This window comes from Acromyrmex echinatior, chromosome 2 (genome assembly GCF_024713525.1).
Source record: "Acromyrmex echinatior isolate Ae372 chromosome 2, ASM2471352v2, whole genome shotgun sequence".
Lineage (NCBI taxonomy): Eukaryota > Metazoa > Arthropoda > Insecta > Hymenoptera > Formicidae > Acromyrmex > Acromyrmex echinatior.
The window spans coordinates 18,753,721-18,778,916 of record NC_141853.1 but is presented as its reverse complement, the minus strand read 5'-3'; the positions used below and the strand labels follow the sequence as shown (position 1 = coordinate 18,778,916).

General features: G+C 32.1%; 1 protein-coding gene and 1 long non-coding RNA gene across 4 annotated transcripts in view; both read right to left on the bottom strand.

Moving 5' to 3' along the window:
- Nucleotides 1–25,196, bottom strand: part of LOC105143518 (uncharacterized) — a 95,095-nt gene that overhangs the window by 64,584 nt on the left and 5,315 nt on the right. The window lies entirely within an intron of this gene.
- Nucleotides 3,559–24,559, bottom strand: LOC147910580 (uncharacterized). The gene is made up of 2 exons (XR_015548451.1): nucleotides 7,553–24,559; nucleotides 3,559–7,395 (listed from the first exon to the last, which is right to left on the bottom strand). It is a non-coding gene; the product is annotated as an uncharacterized LOC147910580 (long non-coding RNA).

Below are 25,196 nucleotides of genomic sequence, written 5' to 3'. Positions count from 1 at the left end.
TTGTATAAAACATCTTGATCTTTGAAAAGACGACGATTTGCGACGTATTATTAAACGTTGCATGCGTACTCGATCACGTTAAAAACATGTTATGCTAGTCGATAAAAATCGTTCTCTTTATTTTCGAATGAGATCGAAATTCGCATTAATCTACACGTGTGTTCTATTAATTTGAACATTTAATTACTTGTAAACGTAAAGACTATAAATACGAGCGGTTGGGATATTCATATCTGCAATATAATCGAGGAGTAATTCCTGTCATTATTTCACAACGCAACAACTGACTGACGTTCGATTGTACGGAAAACAGATGATTCTTACATGACACTTCGTGACTACACGCGCTGCCTTTTCATTAATAACCTAACGGTCAGGACCTTCGACTTTAAGCTAGCTATTTCCTCTCGCGCAATACGCGTTACACAGCGAGTTTCTAAACATGCACATCGTAAATACCCGTACATTAACCATGCTGATTTGTTTATAATAGACGTTTGGATATTACAGTGATTTACACATGTCATCAATGCCGACTCGAACGTCTCGCGTCAAATATTTCGTCACACATCTACTTTTAGTCGAATCGATGCCGATAACACGAATGCAACGTTTTGCAAACAAATTGGTAGACCATTAAATCGTCATGTCTTAAATGGGTCGTGACACGCACGATATATGATGACGGGTGACAGATAAATTACTTATTGATACTACAGCCGAGATAGATTAATTTTTAACGTACAAATTATTTTAAAGTACAACCTTGACAAAAAATTTAATTCCTATTTAATAAAACACTCCATCAATATACTAATTTATGAAAAATTAAACTTTTAGGAACGATTAAACATTTATCTCATTTAATATTTTCGTTATTTTGATATTGGCCAGGATGGTGCAATAATTGCGAAAATTACATCATTCTTTTTAATGACCGGTTTTACCGAAGGATTTATTTTGAACATTCTATGAAAAATTCGTAATGTAGTTTGAAATATAAATATAAATGTCTATTACTAGTTTTTGAAGATAAATGGTAACTTTTGATCCAGCTATAGATTTTAATTAAATATATGGTCAAGTCGTGATTGGACAAACAATTTTAACGACTAGCATTAACATTTCAGTTTGATTGAGGTGAGAAATTCAGAGTCACGGATAATGATATGGTTAGCAATGTTCTAATTTGTTTTTCAGAAATAGTGAGACTGATATTCACGTGATAGGAGGTTATTGTCGTTTGAATAGTTAAAATATCAAATTAGAATAGTTCTTACAATTTGAATATAATCTAATAGTTAAATCATTTAAATCGATTCACAATATCTGCAATACATCGAGAAAAATTCGGGAGGAAATAGCGCTTATTATAAAATAGATATAAGCAACTTTCTATATATTGTTCTAAGAAAAAGGGAAACATCATTTAATTTCATTTTTTATTTCTTAAATAATGAATCAGGCTCGAATTATTCGACGTAGGAATATATCGATCAGTTTTCAATTGTGCACATACATCATCTGTATTATCATAATGCAATTATTAATTACAATTATTAATTGAATTTTTTGTCTTTTTTATTTTATTTTTTTTTTATTGATGTGTCATTATACTGGAAAGGTTTCGATATAATAATCGTATGCTTGTCGTACAAATAATAACCTCCTATCACGTGAATATCAGTCTCACTATTTCTGAAAAACAAATTAGAACATTGCTAACCATATCATTATCCGTGACTCTGAATTTCTCACCTCAATCAAACTGAAATGTTAATGCTAGTCGTTAAAATTGTTTGCCAATTACGAATAAAAATCGAATGATAATTACACGACAATAACTTCTACCTATAAAAAAGTTAAAAAAAGATCTTAGATATTCAGGCATTATTTGATCAATATAGAAGTTAATACTTGCTTAGTAATAATTTTATCAAATGTCATTTATTTTTTTATTTTTTATTTCCAAACTTTTAACTTTCAACTTTTAATATTAAAATTGCATAAAAAATAGATTGAGAGTTTATGATCAAAAAACTTGAATCGGAAACTCTATTAGCATTTCAATAATTTTTTGCAAAAAGAAATTAACTCCAAAGTTAAACAATATAAGTAAAAAGGAAAAAGGGCTACGAGCCTAAAACATAAATTGACAAACTGTATGAGTAGTTAAAAAAATTTTTTTGAAATAAAACTATGTCATAAATTAAAAACGTAAAATATAATTTGACAATCAGAAGGTGAACAAAACAAACGTTTCGATCCTAGTTGGATCATTTTCAATGTGACAAATAAGTTAGAGACAAAATAAATTAACAACGGTAATTAACAATAGATAACGTAGATAAAAAACATAAGAGATCAAGTAAAATTCACATTCGGACGCAAATTAACTATAAAGCTCGCTCCAAATTGAGAGGAAATCAAACAAACGATTATAGTTGACAAAAATATGCTCCTCCGAACCGTATGTGTGTATAAGGATGAACATGTTTCTGTTAGCAAGTATAAATTGTAATAATAAATTAACGGTAGAAGTAAATAAAAATAACAAGAATAATGAGAAAAGTACGAATCGAGTCGCAAACAGTAAAAAGGAAAGTACAAATAAGTCGTAAATAATAAGTCAAAATTAAAAGAAAGAGGCAAAAATTATCTTTGATATTATAAGACAAGCACATAAGAAAAAAAGAATAAATTGCCAACATGCATTGTATATGAATGATGAGTTTAGAACAAATAAATTCATAATAAATACTTTATGTGTGTGTCGAAATGATGTATTATAGATTAGGCAATGCGAATGGAATCGAAATTGATCGTCTCTCTAAGAAGTTAAGATATAAAGTACGACATATAAAGACAAGAAGGTTGAAATGGAAAACTAGAAAGGGAAGGGGGAAAAAAAATAATAAGAAGGAAAGAATTCGAAAAGGCCGTGACAGTTTCAATATTTATGAAATGAAGACAAGCAAAGGATTTGCGTCTTTAGGAGAAACAGGTGCCGTTCTCTTGGCAAGAAAGACTGTGGCATGATTGAAAATTCGCAAGATTTTCGTGACGGTTGGTACTCTGCTCTCTTGTCGACGGCATAAGTGTGTCACGGCCAGCCGGTAGTAGGAACGACGCTCGTTTAGTCGAGCCAGGAAAGCTTCTGCGCCGATATAAACGTCCGAAAGGTGAGTGTACAGCGATATATATATATATATATATATATATATATATATGTATGTATGTATGTATGTGTGTGTGTGTGTGTGTGTGAGGCGTAGGAGCACGTATACGTTACGCGACGTAGATAGGCGGACGAAGAGAAACGCTGTTTATGTACAGGGTGTCGCAGAATTGCCTCTATGATTCGCAGATTTCTCGATGTTGTTTTCTCCCGATGATATCACTGAATACATAGTTCGATTAATTTTATACACAGTTGACAAGTAGATTTAAGTCAAATATCAGCAGGATCTTCATTTAATGCTTTATTTCGACAAATCACCGTAAAGATCGACTGTGAATTAATCACTTTTTATCACGTTACATTTAGATTAGCTCATGTTTCTTAATTTTTTCCTTTCTACGAGGCATACGCAACAGAGTTAAGATAGATCGACGTACCTTGTATGCGGATGCGTGCACATACATATCAGAGATGTACGCAAACAAGACACATTGCAGGTGCAAGAGGTTATTACCAGCGTCGACTCCCACTCTTTTACGATATGCCAGACACATTTAATCTTTATGAGACAGTGTGCGACGTAATAGAGGAGGAAAGGAGACGCGGAAGATTGTACCAGAGCTTAGTATGAAAGGAGAACGTGGAGAGAGCAGCCCTTTTCAGTGGCGTAGGGTGCCTCTAATTTCCTCAATTATAAAGATACAAGTACCGTCTCTCCTTTTAGAAGAGCGACGATTATCTTCTATCTTTGTGTCTCGTCGTCTAGAAGTTACGACGGCTCATGAAATGCAAAAAGTTATCTCAAAAACGATATTATTTCTCATATATCTTTTTCTTTTCCGAGAAAAAGTTTTAGCGTATTGAATAAAACATTGAGGCAATTTCAGCCAATTTTTTCCTTTAATTATTAAACTTCAAGTAATTTTATGCTAACTGCTACATTTTATTTTTATAAATGAATAAGAAATCTTCGTACAATACTTGAAAATTTCAGATAAAAGTTATGTTAAATTATAGTAAATTAACTGACTTTTAATTTTTGACTTGAATTCGGATAGATGTATAAATAGAAAAATACATATCTATTTTAATCAAATATTAATTATTTATTGTTTCAAATATTTCAAAAGTTCATATATCCGCAAATCTCTAACAGTTAAACACAAGCATCAACTTTATTTAAAATGTATTCTAAATCCTAGTAAGCTTAATATACTTCAATCAAGATTAAATTAAAACAAATTCGATTTACTTATTATATTAAGAGCTTCTTCGATAAAATTTCAATTTTTAATGTTTTCCAGAAAAAAATAAATTTTTGTTTTGAATACATGCTAATAAATTTTTCTAAAATTTGTAAGTATATTTTAAGAATATTATTAAATAAATACACTATGTTAAAGATAGCTATTACTTAAAATAAAAAAGTAAACTGAATAATCACACTTTTCTTTTAGTAGTGTTATTTTTCTCTCTATATACAAAGGTGTACACAATGGTTTAATGCAAATTTGGGAACAAAGCAAATTTTATGCGTCTATAATTTGAACGATAGATAGCCTTCCACTTTCCGCTCGTTATCCACGCGAGGATCCCTACAGTCCTACGCTCATGGCCCTTATGAATATTTATTCGTGATGCATCGTGCCGTACTATTCCTTCCGTATCTGACCAGTATTTTGTAGGAGGCACACGACGGTACGTGTATGCCTTGTTCTGTCGGTCGGTCTGTTTTCTCCACGTGCATAGAGGTCTCCGCGAGGAGGAGAAGGAGGAGAAAAAGATGAAGGAAGTAAAGGAGGTAGCAGCGGAGGTGGCAGACGCGCAGGCAAAGGAGTCGTTGAACTACAAAACAACAAACGCAGGAGACCGGCCTAAAAACGTCCGAAGAAGGCGCGATTTTCTCCTCCCTCCCCCCCCCCTCTCTCTCTCTCACACACATTTATTCTCAGAGTTCGCAACCCGCTTCTCCAGCGTTTAAGAAGCGTTTTTATGGAAACTTCCAAAGCCGCGCGTCGAATCTCGAACTGAAACGACGACCTGATACGTTATTTTCGAGTAGATTTCGACCTAACGAGTTGTCAATCATAACGCAGAATTTTAATCAAAGTGAGAACGAGTGGCCTGCTCAGGAAAGGCATTTTAGCGAGAACAATTAATAAAACAGTAATATCAGAATACATATGTATATACATATATTATTATAAATTACGTATTATTAGTATAATTACTCCATAGGGATGTTTTTCTTTTTCCAAAAACAAATTGGGTTTAGACACATTTTTGAAGTAAAAACTGTAACAAGCTGTCTTAATTCGTGCTACTAGAGAAACGTCCTCAATATTGCAGCGATGTAAAAGTCGAAAATAATAGACGATTTTTTTAATAGCTTAGTAGTACGTGAAACGCGGGAGAGCAGCGTCGTCGTGTCGTGTGCGCTCTAACAAAGTAAAAAGCGTGCTCCCGGCAATTAAGTACGAAAATAACTTGCAGAGCAAGTCCCGACTCTCGCGTGGGTTTTATTTTAAATCGGTAGAACAGTAGCTTATATCGTGTTTGTCGCAAATTATGATAATACCCTTCGCTTTAGCGTTTTCTAAAAAACGGATAAAGCATTGGGGATCAAACAAAAAAAAAAAAGGAAAATACGAGTGTCTTAAACATTGGTGTCTCACTTTCTATAAAACGAGCAGTTCGATTTATTGACGTTGTTCTTGAAATACATGAGAGATGTAACGTCCATGGGAAAAAGAACGAGAGATCGCACGTTCGCTTTTATTACCAAGGTTTGCATGCGCTCGATCGAGAGAATCAGAATCGAAAAGGCGTGGATCTGAAGATCGATGCCTGGATGTTGCAGGGATTGGCATGTCATGTCTTGGCGTCAAGGTAGCGGCTTTTTATCGCGACGACTATTTTACATGCCGCTGGATCATTCTTGTACCGTCTTATTTTTAGCATGGTTATTTGCAGTTGATATCTATAAAGACGGTGGTCTCCTCCTTCTCCATCTCTCCCTACTTGCTGTCTCATATACTTGATACACGCAACGATAGTGGGCGGTGGATTATTACGCTTTCTCTAAACATGCGAGTGGACTTGTAATTGCGAAACTTCTGAATGAATTTTCGATTCCTCAACGAAACTGCGACTCCTAGCAGAAGCACGAGTAAGAAAGCGAGCGGGTATGTCGCGAAAGAGACACGGCACTCGGTCAGATGCAATATTCATGACCTCTTACGCCAAGCGTTCACTTTGTAAGAATCCGAGAAGGATCGGACCGTTATTTTCTATTGCGTTAGGTTTACCATTTATATTCAATATATTTTTTCAATACCTACTAATAGTAGTGTAACATGAATTTCGAGATGTTAGACTTATGAGGTCTATCATTTGTGCAAAAATATCAAACGATAATAGTTCTATCTTAGAAATATTTTATCTCTTCATATGTTTTACCGATATAATGATGAAGTTAATATCTTATTAATATGTAGATGTTAATGTATATGTTTTGGAAAATGTCTATGTGAATTTCTTATTGAATACTTCTCCACAAGAAACATCTTTTTGACATTGGTAACTTTAAACGAATGTTATATGAATTTCGCAGGAAAAATTTTGAAGGACAGATTGAAATTTAAAAATGCATATTTGCAATTGTTAATGGACATATGTATGTATAGTCAAGAATATGAATGATGCATACTTTTGCATTGGAATTCAATTTAATCGGTACATAGAAAACGATACTTTGCAGAATCTATGTTTCGATGTATCATTTCTACATATTAATTGTGCGAAAAATTGCTAATTGAAAGAAAAGAAACATTTTAATTTTCGTGCTGTTTATGTGCTACTTATATATTTTTTAAATAAATTATTTTTCCAATTTTTTGTCTTGAAATCTGTATTATAAATTGGATATATTATAATAGCTTTTTTCTAATAACAAATTAAGATTAGAGCATAAACTAAATGTAAATAAAAATGTAAATAAAAAACTTTTTGTTATACATTTTCTCTTAAATCTGTACGTACATTTTAAATTAATAAATTAAAATTAAAAAATCATACAGTTTTCTTTCATTTATAGAAATACCTGTAATTATTATATAGAAAAGATGTTTCTAAATTCATACATTCTATATTCTCTGTATTCCGATGAATTAATTGAATTAATATTCAAAAGTTATGCATCAATGTCATGTTCTCTACTTTATATATTATATATATATATATATTAGGTGTTGGAATTAATTCGTAGCGTTTTTAATGAAAGAATGTTATTTATTTCACATGAGCATTAAAAAATACATTAATGAAAGTACTTCCCATCACTTGTAAAACGCTACGAATTAATTCCAACACCTAATATATATATTATATATATATCATTAACAATTGTGAAAATGAAATATGCATTTTTATAAATTTCAATTTGCACTTTAAAATTTGTTGTGCGAACAAAATATATATTCACATGACGTTTAAATTTCAACTTAATCCGATCAAAGTTTCATTCCGATCTAAATGTTTAAATATATTTTCATCAGCATATTTATCTCTCATATAAACAGATGCAGTAAAATACATTTTTGTTTACCATTACTTACACATTGTAATTTTTCAAGTACAAAGGTAAATGTATTTTTACGATTAGTGAATTGTATCAGAATCTCATCTCCGTATATGTTCCATTATATTATTTTATATTATTAATTCTAACCAAACATATCTATTATTATTATTATTATTATTATTATTAAAATATATCTATTATTACAATACTAATTAATATTAATAGCGTACCGGAGATTTTCATTTCTTCTCCGTGTAATGTTGCCTTTGAAATAAATTCGGTTGTGCCGAATTTCGCGTGCGGGGCTTCTACATATCCAACGCTATGGACAAGGGGTTGCAACGTGACGCAGCAACGTGAAGGGTGGGGAACCCGTAGCGTGTACACACGTACATCTATATATACAAAGAGGCGAGGGTATATACGTATATATACGTGTGCCCCTATCGTATATAATACCCTTCCCCTATGTCCCCCTTCTTTTCCCTCTAGCGGTCCTCCTTCTAACTCACCCCGCGTCTCTTCTCTAGCTTCCCCGCCGATATTCCCGCCCGGCACCCCCCGATGTATCCCGGCGATGTTGCCGGGTGTTACATAATAGCCGGGCGGCGTTGCCAGGTCTATGTACGCGCGGCGCAGCGGTGTTGCCAGGTCAGGCCGGTGTACCGTATCGGCCTGTTTGCTTGCCTGCCTGCTTCAGCGAGTCTCGCTAAGCTTACAGCCGCTCTCGAAGGAAATCCGCCGCACAAAACTGAGAGAGAATTTCAACAAACTTACGATACATATATCCCAATTAATCCTTAACTTGCCCGTTGGGATTTACTGCACGTTAAAACTCCGATAATTTTTCGATTCGAGACTAATTAGGGAACCAGATGATAAAGATATATATATCTGCAATTTACTCATGTAAAATAAATAACAATTATCTTAAATTCTCTAATATTATTACTGTGTAATAATATTAAAGATAATGTTTTTATTAATATTATCATTAGGTTACATTAAAGATATAATCTAATTAAAAAAAAAAAATAACTTGATTTAATGTAGCCATTATCTTAATTAGATATTATTAATAAGCATTAACAGTTCATTAGCCTAACTTGCATAATTAGGAATATTTTGTTACGGTCATTCCTAGACGACAAAAAAAACAATGATTAACATAATCTTAATGTTCTGAATATATTATAGTGAAAAGAAATGCAAATGTTATGCTCAGTTATCAATACACGAGAAAAAGTACATAATTTAAAATATATCATTTGTTATCAATGTAGTTCATCAGACTTACAGTACATGCAGATGACGCACTTCGTCCAGATGTTATATTACGTAAACTATCGTACGTATATAACGGTAATTCTCGTGTTTGCGTATAAATACTAAGGGCTGAATAATAGAGCATCGACCAGATGGAAACTGCCATTGTATTCTGCATATTTCAGAAAATCGAGAACGTCCAAACGTTCGATTTTAGTATAGCAATAATATCTTTCAATAATACCTCTTCGAAATGAGTACATCACAGATATGCATTTATTGTATTACATTTATAAGAATCTATAGAATGCATATATAAGTCCATAAATTTAATTGTTTAGTTATAAAATAAGATCTATATTTATTTAAGACTATTATAGCAGTTCCCTTTGTCTCTGAAAATGTGGGCACTAAACAGGTCCGGATGTCTCTCGGAGTTCCGGATTTCAAATTACCAATCCCTTCAAGAAATTTCGAAGCCCCGCTCTACTTATTTCACGCTTGAGAAACATCATATCCCCGAATACGAGGAGTAAAGAACTGCTTTGTTCTTTGTTCTTTGCATTATTTATCGGCTTAAATTATCGCACTATTTGGATACACAAATATTATCTGTACTGACCACTACTTATACAATATACAAGTACGAAAAATAATAAACATATTCTATTTCTATTTATAACGGAAGATGCTGTATCTGTGTTATTCAAATAAATAAAAAGATTTGTCTCTATTTTACGCCATTTTCAACTGTTCAATAAACCAATTTAATGAAAAACGAATTTTTATAATTAATAAACCTCAAAACGAATAAAATTTCCAAAGAGATTTGAAATATAAAGTACGACAATTACGTATTAAATATAAATTAACCCTAGTTATACATACTGAGGTTCCAGTGCAATTTGGTAAAACGAGTTTTTTTCGTGTTTCTAAACTTTTCTTTTCTTTGAACTTATATATCTCTCTTTAATTCTATTGACTTTTACACATTATGAACTTATTCCTTAATCAATTCTTTATTGATTGCAAAAAAATTGAAATATGTCTATTTTTACGAAAATTACGGTAACAAATATGGATAGGGGTCCCAGGAAGTGTGTATATCAAAGATGAAAAAAGTTTGTTTTAAGAGCTAGAGTTAATATTACAACGTAAAAAAAAAAAAATTAATTTTGTGTCACATATGTGTCAATAAATTTTAAATATACTTTATATCTTTAATCATGACGCACACTGATTACCCGCATAGTTATTTACTCTCACTTGCCTGTAGTTATAATCCTTTGTTTGAAGTTTCTTGTTTTGAGTCTATTAATTAGTAGATTTTATTGTTGAAAAAATTAAGTAGATAGATTAATATATGCAAGATTCTCTTCACAGTTACATCCATATGTGTCATATAAAAATTTACAGATATACGAAGCTTGTCAGATATCTTGCCTGAGTGTTTGTAGCCACGTAGGAAGAATGCATTGTAAATAGTGTTGATAAAAAGCACGCAATTTCATCGTACTCTCTTAAATATAATCTATACGTGATGATTATCAAAGATAATCCAAAGATATTACGTATTACGTTGGTACGAAAAAAGCTGTAACACTTTATCTAAGGTCCGGTTTCATCAATAGATTAACTTTAATTCCGATTTAATGTACTGTTTATCTTTTAATCTAATTCTAAGGATTAGAAAAAGGTAAAAGAGTAAACTGAACCAAGATTAAAGTTAATCTTACATTGTAGCACCACGTCATACCCGACTTACTAAAGCATACAATATACAAAACAAGGAGCCTAGATGTAACATGATGTAACATGACTCAACTAGGTCGAGGTGTCTGATTATTCTCTAAATCAAAGGCTAAGACCTTGAAATCTGTGAAAACGTACATGAGCAAATCGAGGGAATGTTTATCGTTGAGACTATCATATTGATTTTTTAGCAAGAGACACAGTGTAACATAATCAGTTACAATCATTTCAGTTATGTTTAATATTGGCAAACAACAAAGATTTAATGATTCACTGTGTTACATTGGTCACTTGTATCTTTTGTTAAAAAGTAACCAGCAACATTATTAGAGGCTTTGGATAAAATATTTGCCACATAGTCAATCATGTATAAACTTCGAGTATTCTTCTGTGCCATACATAAACCAGAATTCTATTTTAAAAAACTCGAGTTGAAATCAAGTAAAGAATGAGATTTCATATATTTAATCTTTATTTTCTATATTTTCTTATAATTCGAGAATTATTCAAACTTTTTTCTGAATTATAAATTAGTGCCTCGATCTAATAAAAAAAAAAATTGTATAAAAAGAAAACTGCAAAGTATTCTATAGAACTTCTAATCATCGTCAAATGTACTCATATAAAGTTTCTGCAGATTACACGTTACCGTTTATATTATCTTAGGTTATCATTAATGACGTGAAATGAAATCACATGCTAATTTATCGAGATAATCGCGGAAAGAAAATTTTTGAAGTTGACTATGTTTATTCTATTAGTTCTAAAGAGAAATAGATAGATTTGTACGTGGAAAATAAACATTCAGTAGTGCATAAAGTCAGAAGTAAAAGAAATACACATGTGTTGCAAGATGATAACACATTTGAGTGTATAAATATCAAGTTCTCATGAGACTTACAGAACCGCTCACTTTGTCGTTTCGACGACAAGTTGTTATCTCGAACGTCCTTAAAATTTAATTAAAAGTCACAGAGATCGATTTCACTACATCTATCTCTTTACGTGCGAAATGTCAAAGATCTTCAAAATAACTTTCGAACAAAATTTGTACTTAAGAGGTAATGCGTGAAAAAAAAAAAGATTCAAAGTACACACACAAGGAATTTTTTCGCAATGTGCAAAATTTTATACATTCGAATTGGCATCTCCTTGAATACATATCGCAGTTCTATAATAAAGATTCAATGATTGCGTAAACCGTTATTTAATCTACACATTCTGCTTGTTTTTTTTTTGCGAGAATAGTGCAATTAAAGATCAAGTATTTAATTCTACAACATTTGATGAATGTCTATCTACAGTGATACCTTGATGATGAAATTAATCGAAATTTGCGTTTTCGCAAAAAAGGACAAAAGTGAGACTACGGCTTTGAACGGTTGATGTTTTCGAGAAGTCTCGTATACCTTCCAGTTCCCTCCTGAATTCGATGTCTTCGGTCTCAACTGGTGAAAGTCAGTTCTTTGCAAACGCCAGGCCCCTTGCCGATTATACAAGGTGTTCATAAAAATCCCATTTGTGCCGCGTTGGCATTACATACCAACGAAAAACATAACTGATGTAATCTAATCAGTATGGCATTGATACTTGACAGCAAATATGTGATATTTTATACGACTATTAATCTGCCGTGCAAGCATAATTTAAATGTATATAATATTAAACATAAAAAAAATAAATGATGCGTTACAGTAATATGTTTACTTTGTAAATTCTTTTAACAATAACTGCTGACTTTGTAATGTGTGGATAAACAGTAATTTTATACACAAAAACAAAAGACAAAGATATAAAAGGAGGTATATAAAAAAACGTTTTTTCCCAAATATTTTCAGCCTAGTATGTATTATACATAATTACTAAAACTTGTAGCAGGAATATCTAAAATTTTAGTTAAATACAAATCCAAAAATGATCTTATTAGATCATCAAAATAATTATGTAGAAAACTCAAGCATAATAACTGATGTTATAAAAAATTTTAATATTATAGCAACTAGTTTGAGTATCTTACATAATATTACTTTGATAACAAAATTATTTTCAAATTTATATCTAGCTAAATTTTTAGCTAGATATAAATTCAGCTAAACTAAATATATATAGTTTAGAAAAATCAAATTTTCGAAGCTTTTCATACTTGTAAACACAATAAAATAAAAAGAATAATGATGCTCAAGATAAAAGAATTACGAGCTACTTACAACTTACTAAAATTACAATTATCTACAGAGATATGCACAGATATTCCAACCTATATCCCGAATATTTATGCAATAAAGGTCATAAAAAAAATAAATAAATGACCAATGCATATAAGGCAGCGAACATTGGCTAAACGGAAACGATAGTGCACAGTGCGAAGCACATATATATTTTGTTTCTCAATTCCGTATTGTACGTCACGTCCCAAAATCGACAGCTGTACGATCGATTAACTTTACACGGTTTCTACTTGCACTTTCGTTGCATAACTCACGGCAAGGGCCACCAAGGTATTTGCGGTGCAGAAGTACAGGTATAGAGTGAAGCGATTTTTCATCGTTACACGTGCATGCACGCGTGTTCGCGTTTGCGCGGACGTCGAGAGCACGTCTCTCTCTGTAGACGACGAGCGAAGCGATCGTGTAACTGGCGCGCGGCGTGTTGTAAACTATTTCGTTCAACGTTCAATACGCGCACCAGATCGACGTACGTGTCACACTGGAAATGGCTTGCGCGAATCGTTTTCAGTTCAACGATCGAACGTGAATACGTGATTCTCTCTCCACCAGGAACGTGCGTGCCGAAATATCTAGATGCTATCGAACAGGATCAGAATGTTCGGAGCGGAATAAGCCTGTATAATCCGTGAAATCAAAACGAACATCAACTTCGAACAAAATACTGGACACAAAACAGAGAACGAAATCTTATATGGAATGAAAAGACCAAATCTTTTTACAGAGACTACATAAAAGGTAATACTTTCGTAAAACGTAATATTTATGTACAAAAGGTAATATTTACAAAAAATGTACTTTACGATTAATCCTTCATCTGCAATACAAATTTTTTGGGATATAAGCGAAATTTCACTCTTAAATCTCTTTCCCATTAAAAAATTTTTATTAGATAAAAGTTTTAATATTTAAGTTAAGAACCTACTTGTAATGTAATAAAGACATTGAAAAATAATTCTGAATTTTTCTTCAATTTTTTGAAGGTTTAATAAAAAAATTTGGACAAAGATTCAGATTGCAAAAGAAAGGAATAAAAATGTATTATATATTTAAAATAAAAAATGTATTTATAGATCGCAGATGGAGGGTTTATATAAAATATAAGATGGGGATACAATTTATTTGGATTGTGAATTGAATATTTTATTACAGATAGTAGGAAAACAAACTTTTTTCAATTGTCTTATTAATATTTATTTCTTTCATAAATAAATTTTTCAAAAGTATTTACTTGTTTTATAAGAATATAAGAGTTTCTCTTATAAAAACATCTTTTCATTTCTTGTGATTTGAGTTACCTATTGAACTGTGTCTCTCATTTAAAGCGGACCTTACAAAACGTTCACCCAACAAATCTGCTCTTCATGTAATACAATTTTAACAAAGAAATTATATATTATAATAAGTTAATTACACATTTAAAAAAATATAAAAGCCAAAAATTTCATGCTTTCTTTTGGTTCACAAGCCAGAAAATAGTCTTCAATAGAAAATTTTTATGCAACAAAAGATTTTATTTTTAAAATAAAGCTTAATAATTTTACGTAATCTGTTTAAAATTGTAAAATTGTAAAAATTTAAAATACGTATAAATTAAACTATATCCTGTTACACTAGAGTTTATTACAGATATTTTTGGTGTAATCCTTAACAAATTTTTTGTAAGAGTTCATTAATGCCTTTAAATATTTAACGTTTTGAGAAACTTTGTAGTGATATCTCGAAATAAACATCTCATATCAAATATTCATCGTAATTTGTTAAATACTCACTTGATGTAATGACGTAGTCTAAAGTAACAAAGTTGTAATAAAGTAAATAAAGTTGACTGAAAAATGGTAAATCACTATTAAAATTTGATTTCTATTACGACAGCATAAAGGCAACTACTATTATGCTAATTTAAACGAATTTAAACAATCTAACCAAATAATTATTCAATATATTATAATAAAGCGATTATATTATAATTTAAAAAGAAAAAATATCATTCTATGATTTAAATATAAAAGATTTCATTTTCAAATTGGAAACATTATACTTCATCTTTTATCTACTAAATCACACAAAATATAAATATCTCTTGTCGGAATTTAATATATCACTATCCATTTCTCTTTTTATCATATCTCTCTTACTTCATTTTTCGAAACAATTTTTTATATATTTAGAGATAGATTCCTTTTTTTTAGTTATTCGACCACATGTAAAAAGTTTCAAGCTTTTTACATCAAATTCATCCAGGATATTATTTTCACTTAATTGGATTTTTATACCTTTTTTTTTTGCCATTCGTCGAATATACGTTTAAACCGGTTGAAGTCAATAAATTCGATTCAAATTTTTCAAGACCTCTCATGTGACTCGTGTATAGTTCACCATCTTCCCCTGCAACTCCGAACTGAAGTTGTTCGCTATGCGAGGGCAAGAGGAGATGCAACGTTGCCGCTGTCACGTATGCGTGAAACTAGACGCGGCAACGTCGCCTTGCGAGAGACACACGTCGCGTCGTGTCGCACCGCGCGGGACACGAAACAGACAGCGAGCGTTGTGTTGCAGCCTGAAACGCAACGGCCGCGCCGCACCGCGCCGCGCCGATCGTTCGCTAGAATAGAGATACCGTAACAGGGTCGATGGATTAAGAAATTTGGCGGTATCGCTTCCGTGTGCGCAGGTGCTCGAACAAAGCTCGTCGCTCGTCGCTCGTCGAGCAAACAGAGAAAATATCGAACATCACTGGCTTTCCTCCCGAAAAATGGGATGACGCGAACAACAAAATCATGCGAGATTTTTTTCACTCGTATTCAAAGATACTGTCCCATCATTTTTCTTTGTGTGATATAAAAAAAAAACGAATTTCACACGGTCTCCAATTTGTTATTTTTAATATTGAATTAAGGATAATTCTAATTCCGTGGCGTCTTCAAGGGACATACATAATATTTTATTTAATATTTCTTCTCGTATTTGACAATTTAAAGAGGCACATAATATATGTAACGTTTCCTTTCATATTTCGAAATACAAAAAGCATAAGCAAATATGTATATCAAAATTTTCTTTTAAATTTATTTTTTTTTCATTTCTTGTATGTACAAATTAAAATTATGATTAAATATCAATTACACGTGTAAAGATTATGTGCAAACAAACTGACAAAAATAAAAAATGTAAAATACTATCAAACATTTACATTTTTATCCATTTACTATTCTGTGTGTAAGTATTCTATGTGAAAATAGCATATTAATGTTAGATTCATCAGTACACATGTAACTCATTTACTTCCACCAAACGAATCAGTACATCTCTTTAATTACAGTCAGCAGAACAATTAACATGTGTTATCTCGTTGTATAAATATTTGTACAAATACTAACAAATATCATATTCGACATATATTAGTAATCATTTACATACTATTTAATATCAGATACTATATAAAACAAGTAATTAATCGAGTGTATCATTGTCGAGATTTTTATTTATTTATATAATCATAAATATATTTAATATATTTTTATTACAGTTAATGCATTTTTTATTACAATTGATTTTAATTATATGAAACAATGTAGAATTAGCATCACAAAATATATTGTTACACAAATTAAAACATATTGTTACAAAAGAAATGCGCGGTTATGCCAATGGTAATAATACCATAATGGGGGCATCGTACAAAAAAATTTTCCTCTTTCCGTTATTCCCGCATTCAACCCTTTTCCGAGATGGCGTTTGCTATGCAATTAACCTCACCCTATCGACGCAATGCATCGGGGGAGCAAAGTTCTGATTACCCGGCCGTTCTTCGACCCTGAGTAGCGTTTACGTTACATCGACATAGCTCGCAAGGTTAAAGAATCTTGGCGACACACTTGACTAAGAAAGTTTCATATACTTAGAAAAGTTTAGCATTATCCGAATACACCCTTTCCTCGAAAAGTTTCATCTAATTCAATCAGAGTGATTATTTCAGCGATTCTGAAACACGATGAAGTGTGTGAGCGAAAAATTCAATTATCGATATATTAACTTGATAAAAAAAGTCTAAAGTCTTCCACACACAAAATGTATACACTAAAACAAACTTCTGGTTGAAAAAGGAAGAATTAGAATTTTCTGGTTAAATTTATTAGAATTCTAGTTGAGATAATAACTGAAATTCTGATACAATATTTCTGATAAAATTTACCAGAATTCTTATTTTTACCAGAATAATTGTATCAATCAGAATTCTAGTTATCTCAACTAGCAGATTTAAGAAAATTCTGATTCGTCCATTTTTCATCAGAATTACTATTTAATCCAAGCAGACTATTTTTCTCAGTGTAAGCATAGCATAACATAAGATCATCTGGTTCAATGAGCATTCGTTACAAAGTAGTCATGTGAATTTACATAACTTGCTTATTGATCAGACATCTTATACTCTCTTTAAAACTTTTAGAACGAATCTTGCTCTAAAGAGTGAAAATCTCTTAAAGATTGATCTCTTTTTCAAGACTCAATTTTCATTCTTTACAGTAAGATTCCACTCTAAAAAATTTAGAAAGTTTGCTTATGTATTTTGTGTGTAGGAGCCTTAATAATTATTTACAAAAATTATCTACGTATCCGAGCATAATAACAGAAACATTCTTCTGCACGGATAATATTTGTACACGAAATATTTGTATAAGAAGCGTCTTCACCATAACATCGGACGTCATCGGATACAAAATGATGAAATTTTTACGTCCTAAGTTAATACACGTCAGGATAATTTCGCATCGCGGACTCAAGTCGAATAAGAAATTAAGGCGTCGGTTCTCGTCGAGGTTCCCGTCTAAGAAATCCAATCGAGGTAACGAGGGGAGAACGGCGGTTCGGCGTAACTCGCAGAAGAAAAATACACGCTCGTGACATGTCGTATATATCGCGACAGTCGGCACACGTGAGAATACGTGTGACCGACGGTTACCGCGAGTCGCAAGTTTTTCGGGATGGGTGACGTCTCGAGGGGGAGAAACACGAGGACTTCAGGACTCCGGTGCAGGACGGGTGCCCCGAGGGTGGAGTCGGGGTGCAGGGGCGCGGTAGGGTACGAGGCGGGGCGAGATGGGGCGAAGAGTGCGCGGCAAGGGAGGGGAAGGGGAAGGGGAAGGGGGATGGTCGACCACGCGCGATCAATATACCAAAATACGCCGGCAACCCGCGCGCACGTACATACGTGTACGCGTGCGCGCGCGCGCGCGCCTCTCTTCACGCGCGTACATCGTCCAACTCCGTCAATATATGCTCTCACCTATGCAAATTGTAAATATAATCTAAGCGGGCCCCCGTGTATTCGTAAACGTGTACGGATGCATGTACACGTATACCTATACGTGGATCGTAAATGCAGCGTCCTCGCGCGCGCACGTATTAAAGTCGCTGAATGCATCATTCTCGAGTTTTTTTCGTGTATTCATAAAGAAATCCGAGATAAGGTCTTGCCAGACAAGTGCAAGTGATGCTTACGAAACACGCGTATCCTATCTGAGAATATCATCTTATTATTGTGTACGTCGCAATCGTACACAATCGATGTTGCTTGCCGATATTGAGATATTACTCGATATTGCGATGTAGAATCAATATTAGCAAGCCACGTTGTGATCTCAAGATCATTGCGTATTTACATTGAAAAGAATTATTTAAGAAGTTAGGTTATAAGAAGTTAAGAATTATTTAGAATTTACATGTTAGCTTGAATATTAGAAATTTAAAACGCCTTAAGTCTTTTCGAATTGTGCATTGTCAATTTATTTCGCGATTACTAGTGTAGTTTTAATTGCGTTTATAAGTCCGAAAAAACAATTCGGCGCGCAATTCGAAAAGACTACAATATGATATAATATATTATGTATGCAAGTACATATATATGTATATTAGTAATTCAAGATTGAATTATTTAAAGCAATGAAGATCCAGCTTCGACCGTAATAGGCATTTTGAATTTCTAGTATTGATTGTGTTTCTCACATATGCGATCTAAAGTAAAGATTCTTAATATTGTCTAGCTTGAATATTTAAATAACATTTAAGAATAACATGTGTGATATTATGTAGATGATCATGTTGGATGATCTGTTTTGCTCATTTTCTTGCAAAGTTTTCATATTTAAAATAAATATACATTTATGCTTTAAAGAAAAACAGAAGCAAAGGGCAGAAGCCGTGAGAAACAGACTTATAATTTTCAGTATAATAACATTAGATAGAATTGTGTTTTTGAAACACGTGAGAACTTCTTTAGTTTCCTGTTCACTTACTATATCAGATCATTACTATATCAGATTGTGACGCCAGATGCGAGAAAATATATAATAATGATTCTTGCAAAATATTAATATGGAAATGTGTTTCAATGAGAAACAATATTTACAATCGATAGAATCAACTTATAAGATATACTGCGAAAACTCTTGTTTTACTTTGTTAATTAATAAACTTTAATAAACTTCATTATTACTAACAATCATACCATAACAAAAAATTAGCATAACTAAAAACAAAATAAGCTATGTTCACAGCTATGACAAACTGTCAAATCAATTAATAATTAAAAAGTATCCGCGGTTTTTTGTTCAATTTTTAAATGAAAAAAATCGCGGATACTTTTTAAATGACCCAATATGTAGACAGAAATAAATGTGATTTAATTTTCCTCTGAAACAAGAAGATAGTTTTCGATATATTTTTTAAGTCTATTCTATCGATTATAATGTTGTTTTATTGGAATATATTTCTATTTAAACATAATTTGCGAGAACTTTATTATGTGTTTTCTCGTTTCTGAAGTCACACAATCTGAGAAAGTAATGATGAGCGAATAAGAGTCTCAAATTCTGAAATGAATGACATGCTTACTTCATAAAAATTAATTACAAATTTCACTAAGCAAGTGAAAAAATATCTAATCTGTATGTATGAAATTGAATATATATACATATATTAATATTGCAATATATAACAATTTGCATGTATGATATCATCCGTACTTCCTGTTTAAATATTTGTGCATCATGAATGTTGGTTGTTGGAGAAGCATTATTATTATATTATTAATTATTATTTATTATAATAATATTATCACAGTTATTCGTCAAACATTAATGTGTCAAATTACGAAATATCACCTCCAGCTGCTTTGAGACAACATTGCCGTTTCTCAAACAACTAACGTTCACGTCCACGACATGCGAATATTTAGATAGGGAGCACGTGTGTTGAATTCGCTTGAAATGCGTACAAATTCACGCATTTGGGGTCAGAAGACATCTATGTTATTTACACGAGTCTCTTATGCTGATTGCTATCAATATATATTAAAAATGAAGAAAGTAAAATATCAGGCAATTGAAAGCACTTAACAACGCGATAATTTGTACGTAATAATAAAGTTATGTATTTAGAGATCTTATATGGCGATTACAATAATCGTCAATTACTTTATTTTATTAATGTATATTAACTTTAATCCCAGTTCAATTTTCTTTTCATCTTTTTCTAATCGTAAGAATAATCACAAAAAGATGAAAAATAAGTTGAACTGAGATTAAAATTAATCTACATTAATAGAAATGGGTATTGGAAGCGAAATCAATCGCTTCTATCAAATAAATAAAGTTATAGTATAAATTAATTGTGCATGCTCTGTTAAAAAATTTACAAAAAAGAGTTAAATCAGCTTGTCCGTACACAATTGGAAAAAAAACACGTTACTTATTAAAATGTGATGACGCCCACACGAAAAATACGGAAGATCCGGGTTCGAATCCCTCCGAAGTAATATTTTTCGCAATAAATTAAATTATTTATAGTTCTTAAGATGCTTAAATTAACATCAAATTATTAATATCCTTCTAATATCAGCATCAAAATTATTAAATTGCTTGTCAATTTAATGTGTGATATTACTATATACATTATATATTGCTTTACAATTTAATGTGTGATATTACTATATACATTATACATATTCTAGTAAGTCGAAAAAAAATTTCAGCGCGTGATTTGCAAAACTCTGCACATGTATATTCATTCTGTGAAATATTTAGATACCAAGATCCTCGCTTTGATCGAAAATAGGATTATTTCTCTTGACTGATTTCTGAAAATGTGTTATTCGTCACAAAGTTTTCACTATACTGCAAAATATTTTTTTCCAGAACTTCATTTATATTCTGACATAGTTATCTACAGTTCTAGCCAAGCGCAAAATGTGAGTGCGAAGAGTCAATACCTCGAGCGCGTCAATATAAGCCATACCTCTCTCTCGCGCGTGTCTTCGACCGAACGTCCTTCCAGCGATCTTCAATATAAACAGCGACACACGCTGGATAGCCATTTGCAAATATGTGCGCGTAATGGAAACAAATGGCTCGACTTCATTCACAAGGCGAAGTTGTGCGATTCGAGCAACGACAGGAGTGTGACCGGTGGAGGATTCGAGGTCAGCATTCTTCTCTCGGTGGCGACAATTTTAAAGGAAGATAAAGAGATATATCGTCTTTCACCTGTACGTACGTCGTCGTACTCGATACTAGCGGAGGTCAGCAGCACGTTGCGCCGTCCGCCATTTTAAGGAGACGAACGTTCTCGGGACTCTGCGTCTACGACACTGGACGACCATGCAGACGAAGAAACTTGGAGTCAGTCAGATTCTGAGATGAAACAAACTCGAGCACAACTATCAAGTTGTCGCTAGGACTTCGATCTAATGATTTTATCTAATGAACAGCGTGATTGGCGTACTTGTTAACTTTGCTTCGTCATTTGCTGTCTAATCAATTGTTTCGATTGCGATTGAGAATCAAGAACAATCTCTGCTTGTCCCGCTCAAGTTTCTTCTTTTCGTTACTTCGTAAGTCAAAAAGTTGAGCCTCGTCGTGCTACGCTGCTGCTATGAGCGAACCAGCATTCGCCAGCTGGCATACGAAGCGTGTAGCGCCGCTGGCAATGCGAGCGTTTACCGCCGCGTGCGTTTCGAGAGAAGAAATTTATAATCGAGAGGGAGAGAGAAGGGGAAGGGGGCTAATGTCCGTACTGAAAACATCGAAGAGACCACGCGCGGGCGGCACTCTCGATCCCGAATATCCATCGATTTTTCCGATCGAGTGTTGTTATTCTATTCGCCGAAATGAACATTTTCTGTTGCCATTTTGTGCCGTAATATCTCTCAATGAAAATCCAGGATTTTTTCAGCTACCAAAGGCAAATTTTTGCGATTTTTGATTACGATATAACACGCGTTTAATACATCAAATTAAACTTCATTAGTCAATAAATCATAGGTAGATTTACATGAGTGAATATATGCATAGACACACATACATACTTCAGTTTTCACTTTAATAATATATGAGATACTTGAGCGACGCAAAACTTGTTTCCCTCGTCGCGATTTTTAGGAATTCTTAATTAGAATTTTCTAATTAATGCCGTGACAGATAATTTTCCAATACGATGACGTGGCATTTTTATTTATTTTTATAAATCTCAAGTTATGTATCATATTTTTAGATATAATTAATGTCTCTTTCTCTTTCTATCAGTATTTGTGTGTGTATGTGTATGTTTAACTTTTATACAACTATTTAAAAATTAAAAGAATTATTCTATAATTATGCAATTTATGTTCTTATAATTGAGTGGAACAAGAAAAAATACTTTACGGAAATATTCAAGAAATATTATTGATAGATCATAAAGTATAAAATTATACTAAAATCTGATGTAAGAGAGATATATGATAGATATACGAGATAAAAAATAATAAATAGATTATCTATCAAACTTGAGCATTTACAATTATATGAATTTTATTATATTACGTAGATGCAGTTCTCCAAAAATTTTAAATAAAATAATTAGAAGTGAAATGTATAATTGAAAATGCTTTTGTTTAATATGTTATTTGAAGTACGTCGTATCCGCCGATTGAGAGCCCCTGACGTACGTCACCGTTACTTCCATGCTTACGTCGATGTAATAATTGTTTTTATATTACATACACAGTTTGCTTTACTATTTTGAAATCATTTTACTGTAAATATTATGCGAAAAAACGTAACAGGAAAATACATGCAAGAAGGAAAGTCGCATAAAAGTTAAGTATCAAAAATGTTTAGAGAATATTTCATATTTTTTAAATCAAATATTATAAATTTATAAATTTTATAAAATATAATTTAAATCCAATTATTTTTATATGATATAAAATTATGCAATATATTAAAACACACTTCCTTATTTTTAAATAGATTACCCTAAATGTCATTTTAATAAAATTAATGCCTAAATCAAATATTTTACATTATTACATTACCATTTACGTTACGTTATATATTTATTATCTGTTCATTTTTATAGTATAAATTATAAAATGTTAAAAAATGTATTATTTTAACGCGAAAACAAATGAATAATATCACATACTTAGTATCTTTGCAAATCTCGAATTGATCAAATGCGTTAGAGATAATTTAAGAAATAATCCCTGAAATGTGCTTGTAAATATATTCGCTAAAACTGATAAATTTGAGATTTTGCAGAAACACTAATAGGGAATATGTATAAGAAATCTTTCGTTAAATTGTTAAACTGTGAACTTTCTTTTGTATCTCATATCACCAATTTAAGGTCGGTTTCACCAATGTAAGATTAACTTTAATCTCAATTCAATTAAAAATTTATTTTTTTCTTTAATTCGTAGAATTAGAAAAAGATAAAGAATAAATTAAATCAAGATTAAAGTTAATCTTACATTGGTGGATCTTAAACGACGACACTAATTGTAAGAGATTATAAGTACGAGAACCAAAAAAATATATATACCATCTCTCTTAAAACAGAATATATCTAAGCAATATAGCACAAACAATACATTTCACTCGTTCTATCTCTTCGCTTTTGTCTTCCAATTGTCAGCTGTATAGTGAAAAATCATTTCTTCCGTATTTAATGAATTATATATACTTCATCAACTTCATTTGCTTCGCGTTTATCGTAATTGCATGCCGATATAATTAAAATTCCAAGATTAACAACCGGTTTACATATTTACATATTTCTTCGCTAGAACGATTCGGATGACGCGCGCGGAGCCGCGCATTGAGCGCCACTGTCGAACAATAACTTCGTGCTGCTGCGAGCTCTCAAAATGGCTGTCCTCAGCTATTATTACTTCGGGGAAAAAACAAATGACGACGCGCTCACGCTACGCGAAGAGAAGAGGAGAGACGGAGCCAAGGCCTTTGGTATAACGTATCTTCGTATGTATGCGATCATATATAAGTACATGTATGTACATGTATATGCATGCATGTGGCCGTCGTTTCTCTCTTTCTCCGTCTTCTCTCTCTCTCTTCCTTCAGCATGTCCTCGCGTACTACGATACGGACCATACCGAAAACATTGGAACACCTTATGCGTTTCCTGAAACTCGGTTTATCGAAGCGATAACGCCGACAGTTTGCACGAAAACAAAAACAAGCCTGTAAATGATGCGACAGCGTCCAACTTTCCTCTTACATATATATATATATATATATATATATATATATATATATATATATGTATATGTGTATATACAAAAAGTATGTACAATATGTGTCTATATCATCTATGTCTCTATATATATATGAACAGATATGACACATACGACAAAAATCCAAAGATCTTATCGAAAGATACAAGATCCCAAGATTTGGAGCGAAATAATAGCTTTGAGAAATGATATATAATATAAAACTCATTTTCTTGTCACTTTTTAGAGTTCTTCGTCTTAAAAAAATCGTCTTTCATGACTTTTCCCTGATTTCCAGACAAAATTTTTATGTTTTTCCTTGCCTTTCAAGAATATTTTGAAAATATTTTTTATATTTTCATCCTGATTTGGAAATCGTTAAATAAACGTTGTTTTGTTGACAGAGCAATTTAACATAGCAATGCAAATTATTATTAATGCTGCTGACACTGCTTGTATTTCATTGTTAAATTGATAGTATTAAAAAAATGCGCGGGGTGTGAGGTACGCATATTAAACCAAGAACTTAAATTTTCCAGAAAACTACAAAATTGACTTTTCTCCAATTTTCTTGACCATTTTCAATTTTTCTGACACTTTCCTGATTTTCTTTATTTTCAGTTTGGGATAATTCTA